Below are 10,002 nucleotides of genomic sequence, written 5' to 3' on the forward strand. Positions count from 1 at the left end.
ACAAATGGAGCACACATTGTACTCTGTTCAACGGCTAGTAAAACTTTAGGTGTGTGTGAAAGTTATGACGCAAACCGTACGTTTCTATCTCCATTTTTAGCTTGTACGCGATCAAAGTTGGAAAGATCATTTAGGAACACACTATACATATATTGTTGTATGTGAATTAGAAAAAAATAATACTTGTTTTCATTTCACATACTATAACTTTAGAAAGTACTTAAAAACGTAATGGCAGCGCTGGGATTCGAACCCACGTCTCGGAAGAGACTGGTGCCTAAAACCAGCGCCTTAGACCGCTCGGCCACGCTACCTCTCCTGTAACTATGTCCAGCTTGAGTTGAGTTTAATGTAATATATTTACATAAGTAAGTGATTATTATTTCCTTACATTTGAATCAATCATACTTATTCCCTGTGAGAGCACGTAACTCCGACGTCAGTATGATTACGGGTTCAATAACTCTGACCTTTGTATCATACACAAACCATTTAGATTCATTACTATATGTATCTTATAGAATAAGAAAAAGTAAGATGATTGTAATGCTGGTATCATTTGTTTATTGTTTTCTTTTATTTATTTCTTTTTATTTTCAGATGTAAATAATAATAATCGGTAGGATTTTTCATGTTTAATAAAAGTTCTTGGAGATATGGAGTGGAGTTAAGGTGAAAATCAAAGCAGGACATATTTTTAAAAAATCTATTTCAATAAATGAAAAATTGACTTCTGTGATTCAACCTGAAGTGAATTGTAAATAGAGGATATTTTCTATGAGATTCAACAAAAATAATAAACCAATCTTTTTATGTAAATTGATACAAGGGACAACAATGAAATTAACTCTAAGGAGAATGAACCGAAACCTGAATGAATTAAACGTGCTGAACACGAATATTAGATTCAAAAACGTTGACTAGCTCTCGTTGCAGAGATATTGATGTTTTCTCTCTCATATACGTGCTATTGCGTAATATAATTAATTAATTAATTGGATTGTAATAAGATTACGCGTAACGCCACGTACATTTGATCATATTTCATCACTTCCACATGCAAAGAGATTAATGCATTATGTGCGCTAAATTTTAATAGAAGGCGTCGTGAAATTGATGCCACGAGATGGAGCAGCACTTAAGTACCTGTTTAAAAATGTCTCTCGACTCAGTGAAGCAAAATTTAGGGGTGCTTTTGTGGGACCTCAGATTAAGCAGGTCTTTAGAGATCCCAAGTACGTGGCACCAATTCCGGTTTTCCGGCAACTTTTTTTCGGGATAAAGAAAAGCAGGTTTGAGATGCGTTCTGTCAAATCGCAGCAAACTTCCTGGGGAATAACAAGGCCAAAAACTATAAGAATCTTTTATCATGAATTCGGCTGCAAAATGTCCCTAAAGATCTAAAAGGCCTAAAGATGGACTCTCACTTGGATTTCTTTCCTGATAACTGCGGGAAGATCAGCAATGACACGGCGAATGCTTTCATCAGGACATTCCCAAGATGGAGCAACGATACCAGGGCAAATGGTCTACATCAACGCTAGTTGACTATTGTTGGACGTTCATCAGACAAGTTCTCCACTTCAATTACAAACGACAATCCAAAACGAATCGAAAATCCGACTCAGATTAAGATATGCTGATATGTATTCTCATATACTTACATATATACCTATTTTCTCAAAAATAGTGTACATTACAAAAAAACCGCAGAAAATTCAGCTTTCTGTTTGTCATACTTGTGTTCAGCACATCGAATTTATAAAGAAATGGCTTTTTTTTAAAAAAAAAATATCTCGGAAATATGAATTTTTTTGAAAAAAAAAATTGCCTAGTGATATTAATGTATGACAGATTTGTTATATAGGTAGTAGGTCAAATAATGTCTCAGACATGGGCGGCGATTCGGGGGGCAGTTGCCTCCCTTTTTGAAATGACCAATTAATGTTTATAGTTTCATTTGGAAATGTAAAGTTTTTGTATCTTATTACTGGTTCATAGAAAAATGGTGCCATATAATATTTGCCGTTGCTTGAGTACGTATTGGTTGTCTTCCCGTGGAGTTAAGAAAGCTACAAGAATTGGGTTTTAATTGCCAAACAAAATTGCCCAGAAATTAACTGATTGGAGTGCAACTATTCCAGCGTACTTTCATTTCTTCTTACAAGGGGCTCAATATATTAGGCTGCCGCTTCAAAACTAATTGAGAGAACATTTCACAAGTTAGTCTTTAATTCAACAAAAATCGGCAGTTGCTAAAATGTCTTCTTTCTGATAATAAGGAATATTGATTAAAAAGAGAGTAATAAGAAACAACTTCTGCTTTTTCCACTGTTTTGCAGTGTAATATACGAGTGAGTGGTGTGTTTAGGAGTGTACGAGTGTATATACAATTAAATTAGTGAACTCAACATAACTCTAGGTTTTAGGATTATTTTGTTTAACTGGAGTGTGGAGTGATTCTAAATATTGTTGTTTTAATGTGTACCAAGAAAGTGAAAACTGTATCTAAAGGCAACGAACATTTTTCGGGAAGATGCAAATGTAAACATTTCTTCAAATGTCGTAGCATATGCTTGTAGTATTTACTGTCTTTCTAAGGGTAATAACATACATTTAATGGCATGTTTGGAATTAAAAATATAAGTTGTTCGTTAATCCACAGTTTTGCAAATTTGTTTTGCAAATTTGTTTGTTTTGCAAATTTGTTTGTTTTGCAAATTTGTTATTAAATAATTTGATCACACAAATTTCCAGACAGAATTTTAAGATATTCATGAGCAAGGAATCAAATGTCTTCTTACACTTTCGTTGTCTAAGAGTACAAATCCCTAGTACCTACTTGCGTTGCTCCTGTCAATTTACTTAATAAAATATAAAATACGATATACGGTATCATGTCTTCCCCCCACTTTTAACGTCCAATCGCCGCCACTAGTGTTAGATATACATGTATTTGCAACAATATTGAAGTATTTGGAACTAGTAGGCAATGTTTAAGAAATGTGTCACAAGTAAAATATTACGACGCTGTCCCAAGTCAATACTATACGCTAATGAATATCTACTAGTGCTGCTGTTAGAACTCGAGTAATTAATTGTTCGAATAATAGATTTTTTGAATATTGCAATAAAATCTGTTACTTGAAAAAATATTATTCGAAAAAATATTAGATTTTTTTTAGTTTAACGTCCCAAAATTATGCTTCGAGTCTACGGGAGACGCTGATTATGGTAATGAACGAAATGTTGGGATAAAGAAAGTGGGATGAAACGGGAGAACCTCAGGAAAACTCACGCCGACGATTTTTGTCCACGCTCGAATAGTAAATTATTATTAAAATTTGAAAAACGAGTATTCGGATATTCAAATAATGTTCGAAAAACGAGCGTTCAAATAATTTTAAGACCACAAATGTCTACGGTACATTAATAGAACATGTCAATTCTCTGGAAATTCGGTGGATATTTCAAAACTTGTTGAGTCATCCTTAGATATAAGCTGAATAGCTATTTATATCTAACTAACTGACTGTATGGCCCATGGAACCCGGAGGTTCAATGCCGCGTTCACAAAAGCTCTCCATTGATTTCTGTCCTTAGGATCAGACTAGATCCGGCTTCTCGTATATTATATTTCTATTTCTGCGAGATCTATCTTAATATTGTCCTCCCATCTGCACCTAGGTCTTCCTAATGGTCGTTTTCTAGTTGGATTTCCAGTTAAAACTTTGAAAGTGTTTCTACTTTCTTCCATTCTGGCTATATGACCTGGCCACCTGAGCCTCCTAGACTTGATGACCTTATCAATGTTTGTTGAACAGTATAAATCGTGCAGTTCCTCGCTATGAAGTTTTGGCCATTCCTCATTACCGTCCCTCTTGGATCCGAATATTTGTCTTAGGATCGTGTTCTTAGAAACTAGTTTGCGTTCTTCCCTCAAAGTAAGCGACTATGTTACGCAAACATACAGAACAACAGGCAAATTATCATTTTATATATTTTAAGCTTCAAATTCCTCGACAGAATTCGCGACGACAAAAGATTTTAAACTGAATAATAACACGAATTCCCTGCTTTTAGTCTACATTTAATTTCTTCTTGAATATAATTTTGGTCTTTTAATATTGATCCTGGATATTTGAAAGTGTCCATTTTGTGGAAAGTATTATTTGATCTTTTAATGCATAGCTATTTATAAACGTGCCAAAATTTAATTCTAAATCTAAGCTTCCTTCCCGGCATGAAGTAACGACAGGTTTAACCAAACCAAACGATCCTTGACTTTGGTGATTTCGTGAGAGGCGATAGATCAGTGAGACAGGGATTGGTAATTCAAAATAAGTTCTCACAATTCAAGGATGTTATAAAATAGAGGATCTGCCCATATATATCTTCATCATATGAACTGAATGAAGTCGAAAAACAATCGAGCATTGTCTGATTGGCTACTCTCGTTTCCGCCATGATTGTTGGCTCGAAACATTGCGATCTTATGGGGCGTTTACACTTAGTCGATTTGCGTTCGATTCAGTTGAATTGACGTCACTTTCAACTTAATCGACCGTGTAAACGGGACTTCAACTTAATCGCTTGTTAATCGAAGGCGACTAATCGACTGGCAACTGAATTAAAAGACGTTCTATTTTCTGTGGTTGAAATAATTGAACACATCCATCAATCTGATTCGGCCTAGTTGCTTCGATTTAGTGGCAAATGCAGCGAGTCGATTTAGTCGTGCGACTAAACAGGCACGTAGCCAGGATTTCGTAATAGGGGGTTCCGAGACATGAAATACTGTGGTTATCACACCAGAGTTCGATTATTCTAAACTATTTTACTGGTAATATATATTGGTTCGTTTAGTCAGGATTTCGTGATGGGGGGGGGGGGGGAGTTTGATATGAAATATTGTGGTTATCACACCAGGGGCTTGATCAATTTAAACTATTTTACTAGCAACATATATTGGTTTGTTAAGACTTTAAAATTAGGACATGTTAGCAAGGGCGGCTATTTCTCTGTAAATTTGGGGTGTCCATTCAGATGCAGAAAGCATATATGAGGATTTTAAGACAAATTGTATTCAAATTATGCCAATATATTGTATATTCATAAATACAACAAGGGGGCCCAAATGACCTTTGGGGGGCGGGCCCTCCAGGATCGGCGCCCATACATGTTAGTAAGTATTTTAGTAACAAACTATGAAGAAATCTCGAATAAAAGAATATTTATAAAAATATTTTTTAAAAATTTACAATATCTACGTTCCTTCTTCTGTTCATCCAAATATAACAATTTTCCTTTCATTATGACCCCAACTATTAAAAAAAAAAAAAAATACGTATCCAATAATGTCTTGTAAAATATTTTATATCTGCGTTCCTTTCTCTGTTGAATCAAATGTTAACAGGGCTTGCTTTCCACATAACTTTTTTTTGTTTTTATTATTCCGTCAATTACTGTCTATTCCAAATGACAAGTTAAAGGAGCAGTAGAAAACCGTTTCTGAAATAACATGTTTGATACTACAGGGAAGCGATGATAAAAAATTATTTTTAACTTTATTTTTATCTTTATATTTTATCTTTATATTTTATCTTTATTTTTAACGCTGATTCTTCCAATTTCTTGTTTGTTTTTGTTTCGTCCTTCCTTAATTTTTTATGGACCCACCGGACCCACCCCTTGGCTACGTGCCTGGACTAAATCGACTAAGTGTAAACGCCCCATTAGTGGCGCGGAGTGGACAGAGTAGGTGTGACGAAGCTGTGACTTATGGCTTCACGATTTTGTTGTATGGGCAGATCCTTTATTCTATAACATCCTTGTCGCAATTAAACTTTCTTGTTCTTCTTCTCCTTGGGTAAGCAATCTCCCGATTGGTTTGACAAACATAGCTTTCCATTTTACCTTATCCTCAACCAAATTTTTCATTTCCTTGTAATTTTTCTTCCGATCATGCTCAACGTTAGTTAATAGATTTTTGCAGTCTAACCATTTGTGAATTGAAAACCCTACTGGGCGAAATCTTTTTAAATTATCACTGGCTCTACTTATTATCCGTCCCGCTCCTGTAGTTAGATTTAACAGGTAGAGATTATCCGCCTTATGCAGAGTCGTTTCTACGTATGATTAGCGTCATACTAAACTACTGACTACTGCAGGAGACTTATGTTAGTCGAACTCTTTAGTATGGCAATAATCACGCTTCAAAACGACTCTGCATAAGGCCCTATGTGTCTTATGCAGAGTTGTTTTGACGTATGATTAGCGTCATACTAAAGGCCTGACTAGTGCAGGAAACATGTTAGTCGAACTCTTTAGTATGGCACTAATCACACATTAAAACGACTCTGCATAGCACAAGTCCTAATATATTTATTTGTTTGGAGTTTTCTGCAGCAAGGGCTGGGCGGGCCTACTGCTTAAAGTGCGCTCCGAAAAATTATTCGGTTTGTATTCCATCGGGGATCGAACCCACACCTGCAGAAAATGTTTGTATTAGTCGTTTACCTGAGGAAACCCAGTTAAATATTGAAGTACAAGTAATTTGATATATTATAATTTGATGTAATGTGACTCATAGGCATATAATGTAGAAGAAAAGGGAAACGACATGAATAATCTTACTGATAAGAAATAAGATATCAGAAAGATTAGATAATGCTCTATGTCTTGATTACTCTCTTAAAAAAAACTTTTAATTTTACTTTTAAATGCTATTGGTGATATTAACTTAACTTTTCCTAAGAAACAAGCGTTCATACAGAAGGTGTTAAAAAAAAATATAAATATGTAATTGTTCTCTAAGACGTAAATACATACACAAGACGTTCATTAAAGACTTCTCCCTGGCCAACTTATAGTTACAGTAGAATGCTGGAATTTTATGTGTATTGATACATATCTCTACAGGTTATAAGGAAAATTTAATCTTTTAACTCTCTAGCATTTTCTTTATCAAGGCAGTAACGTACGTAGAAATTTGTCAAAGGATGAAGGGGTGCAGGCTTCCAAGTTCATATAATTTCAAGTGTTTGTGTATATATACGACATTTTAATATGGTAAATATTTATTTTTGAATATCATCTTGCTCAAGGGAGGGGGTTTAAACCCTGAAACCCTCCTTGCTTTTGCTACTGGTTATAGCACTAAACTGAACGCAAGTGTAAAGGTGTATGGATATACCGTTTCCCACTACCTGCTACCGCGTCAAATTACCGAACGTAAGGCGAACATAAGGAAACTGTATAAAAAGTATCTGCGGGTTCCAAGTGGAAAAAAGTTGTCACAGTGGATAAATCATATGTCTATCGTACTGCTGGTGGTCACATTCGAGCGATCACATTCCGTGATATTGACGGCAAGGGGCGCAGCAATTTTATTCGTAAGTGCAGGGAAAGTTTCCTGCGTGGCTTTATGGTTGTTACGGGATTTGGATATGAGGGTAAGTTGCTGATACGCAAGGAGGAAAAAACGTGAAGGTGAATGCAAAATTGCTCCAAGAATCCATTCTGACACCCATCGATCGGAGAGAATCCCATAATTATATGGAATGGACGCGAACCAATGTGATGATCGATATGGACAAGGTTTCGAGTCATACCGCCAGAACATCACCACGTTTTTATCAAGAAATTGCAGAGGAATTAGAAATTCGTGTTATTCCGTTTGAAGACACTCCTGTGAGAAGCCCAGATGCCAGTTCAATGGATTTTTTTGCGTATTTGGACTGTTGAAACGACGTCTTCAATATCGCCGTCCGTGCACCCTGGTCTATGGAAAACTTTGCAGAGAGAAGTGGGACAGAATTCCCATGCCTCTCGAGCATCGGAGCTTGCTGCAATGGAAACTGCGATACCGTGTGATAGTCCATAATGCTGGAGGTCCAATAGAATATGATCGGTGGTGGCGGCGCGTTATCTCTTCAGGTATCTGAGTATCCATCAAAAATGGTCATATATAAAGCGGACAACCTTCTGTATAAACACCTCAGAAAATTCAAAGATATAATTTTTTAAAAGACTTAATATAAAATTGTTAAACACGTGTTTCAGCATTTTTAAATTTAGAAAATGTAGAGTAATAAGTTTGCGTAGAGAAGGAACATAACTCTCTCTCACTAACATTTTGCTATGATGTAGATGGCTTCCCTCTCATGAAACTGGAAACGGTTCGTCCTTGTAGATCGACGAATGAGACTAGACGCGAAGTCCACTGGTTTCACTACTTACACACTGCGACTTAGAATGAAAATAGGTGGTAACTGACAGTGTTACTTCTCATAGGATAGATTGAGTTCAGAGATAGTTGACTCGCCTATTTATCTCTGAAAGGCAAGGGCGCCGATTTCTCTGTAAATTTTGGGGGGCCCATTCAGGTGCAGAAGGTATAAATATTAACATTTTAAGATAAATTGCACTCAAATTATGCCAAATATTGTGTATTCATAAATGCAATAGGGGGCCCAGGCCCCTTCGGCTCCCAGGTTCGGCGCCCTTGCTGAAAGGTTAAGGTGTTGGTCTGCTAGTTACGGATGACTACACTAGAGACCGAACTGACTGAAACTAGAAAAGTCTTCAGTTTATACATACACCATGAAAGAGAATCTATTGAAACGTGGAAAGTACTACCTGTAGCGTCTCAACTCCAAAATCTTGACGTGTGCAGAAAAATATCAGTTTGAGAGAAATACGTTCTTCAGCATAAGTAACTACGAAATTCTTACAATTTGTTACAATTTATTGCGTACACATTTTTACATGACACAAAAGTTATACAGTGAAGACATACAACATAATTCGCATATGTAAACATAATGCTATTCTTTTCCGGCTTCTCTGGACAATTTAACAAGCGGATAGAAAAAAAAAAAAAACCTAAGAAATCAACGTGCGTGAAGTAAGCACAGCATAAAGATTTTAATAAAATTAACATATTGATTTCTATTTTTACTTTCTAAGTCCATAATATGTCCTAGTGGAACACTAAATATACCACTTAAACGAATAGAATAATTATATTGGTTGAAGATTATTTCTAACATAACAAAATTATTATTTCCATTAAAAGAAATAAAACCACTTCTTTTTAATATTACCTTTTGGACCACGCGAAAGCGAATAACAGCAATAACGCGAAAACCTCCACAAAACTACCTAACCTACTGCAAGTACTACGTTAAAATTCAACTCAACTTCAACCACCAATGACTGAAACCAACAGACCCACTAAATGAATTACTAGCAAGGTGTTTATTCTATCTTTAATCATGTTTATTATTATTATTATTATTATTATTATTATTATTATTATTATTATTATTATTATTATTATTATTATTATTATTATTATTATTATTATTATTATTCAACTTTTGTATATATTTCATCTTGCTGTTTAAATTTTCGTTCAACGTACGCTCCTAGCCCGGGCCTAGTGGTAAGTTCAGCTCTGCCTATAGCCTACAGTTAGCATTGCACCATTGGCATCAACAGCCGTGTGCACTCTATCATTGTTAATGTCGTATGCAAGCTCAACGCATAGTGACACAAATACCCTAGTTGTCGCCTGGGACAACAACTCGCCTTACCGCCCCCTGACCAACCAAACCAAAACACTCCCCCAAATATTTGCCCAACTTTGCGCCCTCCCAATCCGGCGCAGAGACACAAGCCCCGTTTGCCCCTCCCTAGTTATCACTGTCAATGCACAGCGATTGACTCAAATGACTATCTCCAGCGAACTGGTGCAGCTAGACACGCGAAACCGATTAATTATTTCTTCTATAGATGGCACTAGTTTAATAAACAGCTTAGTACTAGTGGCCCAATAAATATTTCAGAGTCAGACCAAAACTTTTGGAAATATCCTCGTATATGTTCGCTTAATGTAAATTCTACTCTAGGGTCTATACTTTTTCAATGCTTTCCCAACATCACAAATTTCTCAATTCGCTGAATCAAGTCTTACTTTAGACAGAAGATTAAGATTTT

General features: G+C 35.9%; 1 non-coding gene across 1 annotated transcript; it reads right to left on the bottom strand.

Annotated features, from left to right (window-relative positions):
* Positions 1–232: 232 nt before the first annotated feature.
* On the bottom strand, positions 233–314 carry TRNAL-UAG (transfer RNA leucine (anticodon UAG)). The gene has a single exon. It is a non-coding gene; the product is annotated as a tRNA-Leu (tRNA).
* Between the last annotated feature and the right edge of the window lie 9,688 nt (positions 315–10,002).

This window comes from Thermobia domestica, chromosome 2 (genome assembly GCF_964235325.1).
Source record: "Thermobia domestica chromosome 2, izTheDome1.hap1.1, whole genome shotgun sequence".
Taxonomy (NCBI): domain Eukaryota; kingdom Metazoa; phylum Arthropoda; class Insecta; order Zygentoma; family Lepismatidae; genus Thermobia; species Thermobia domestica.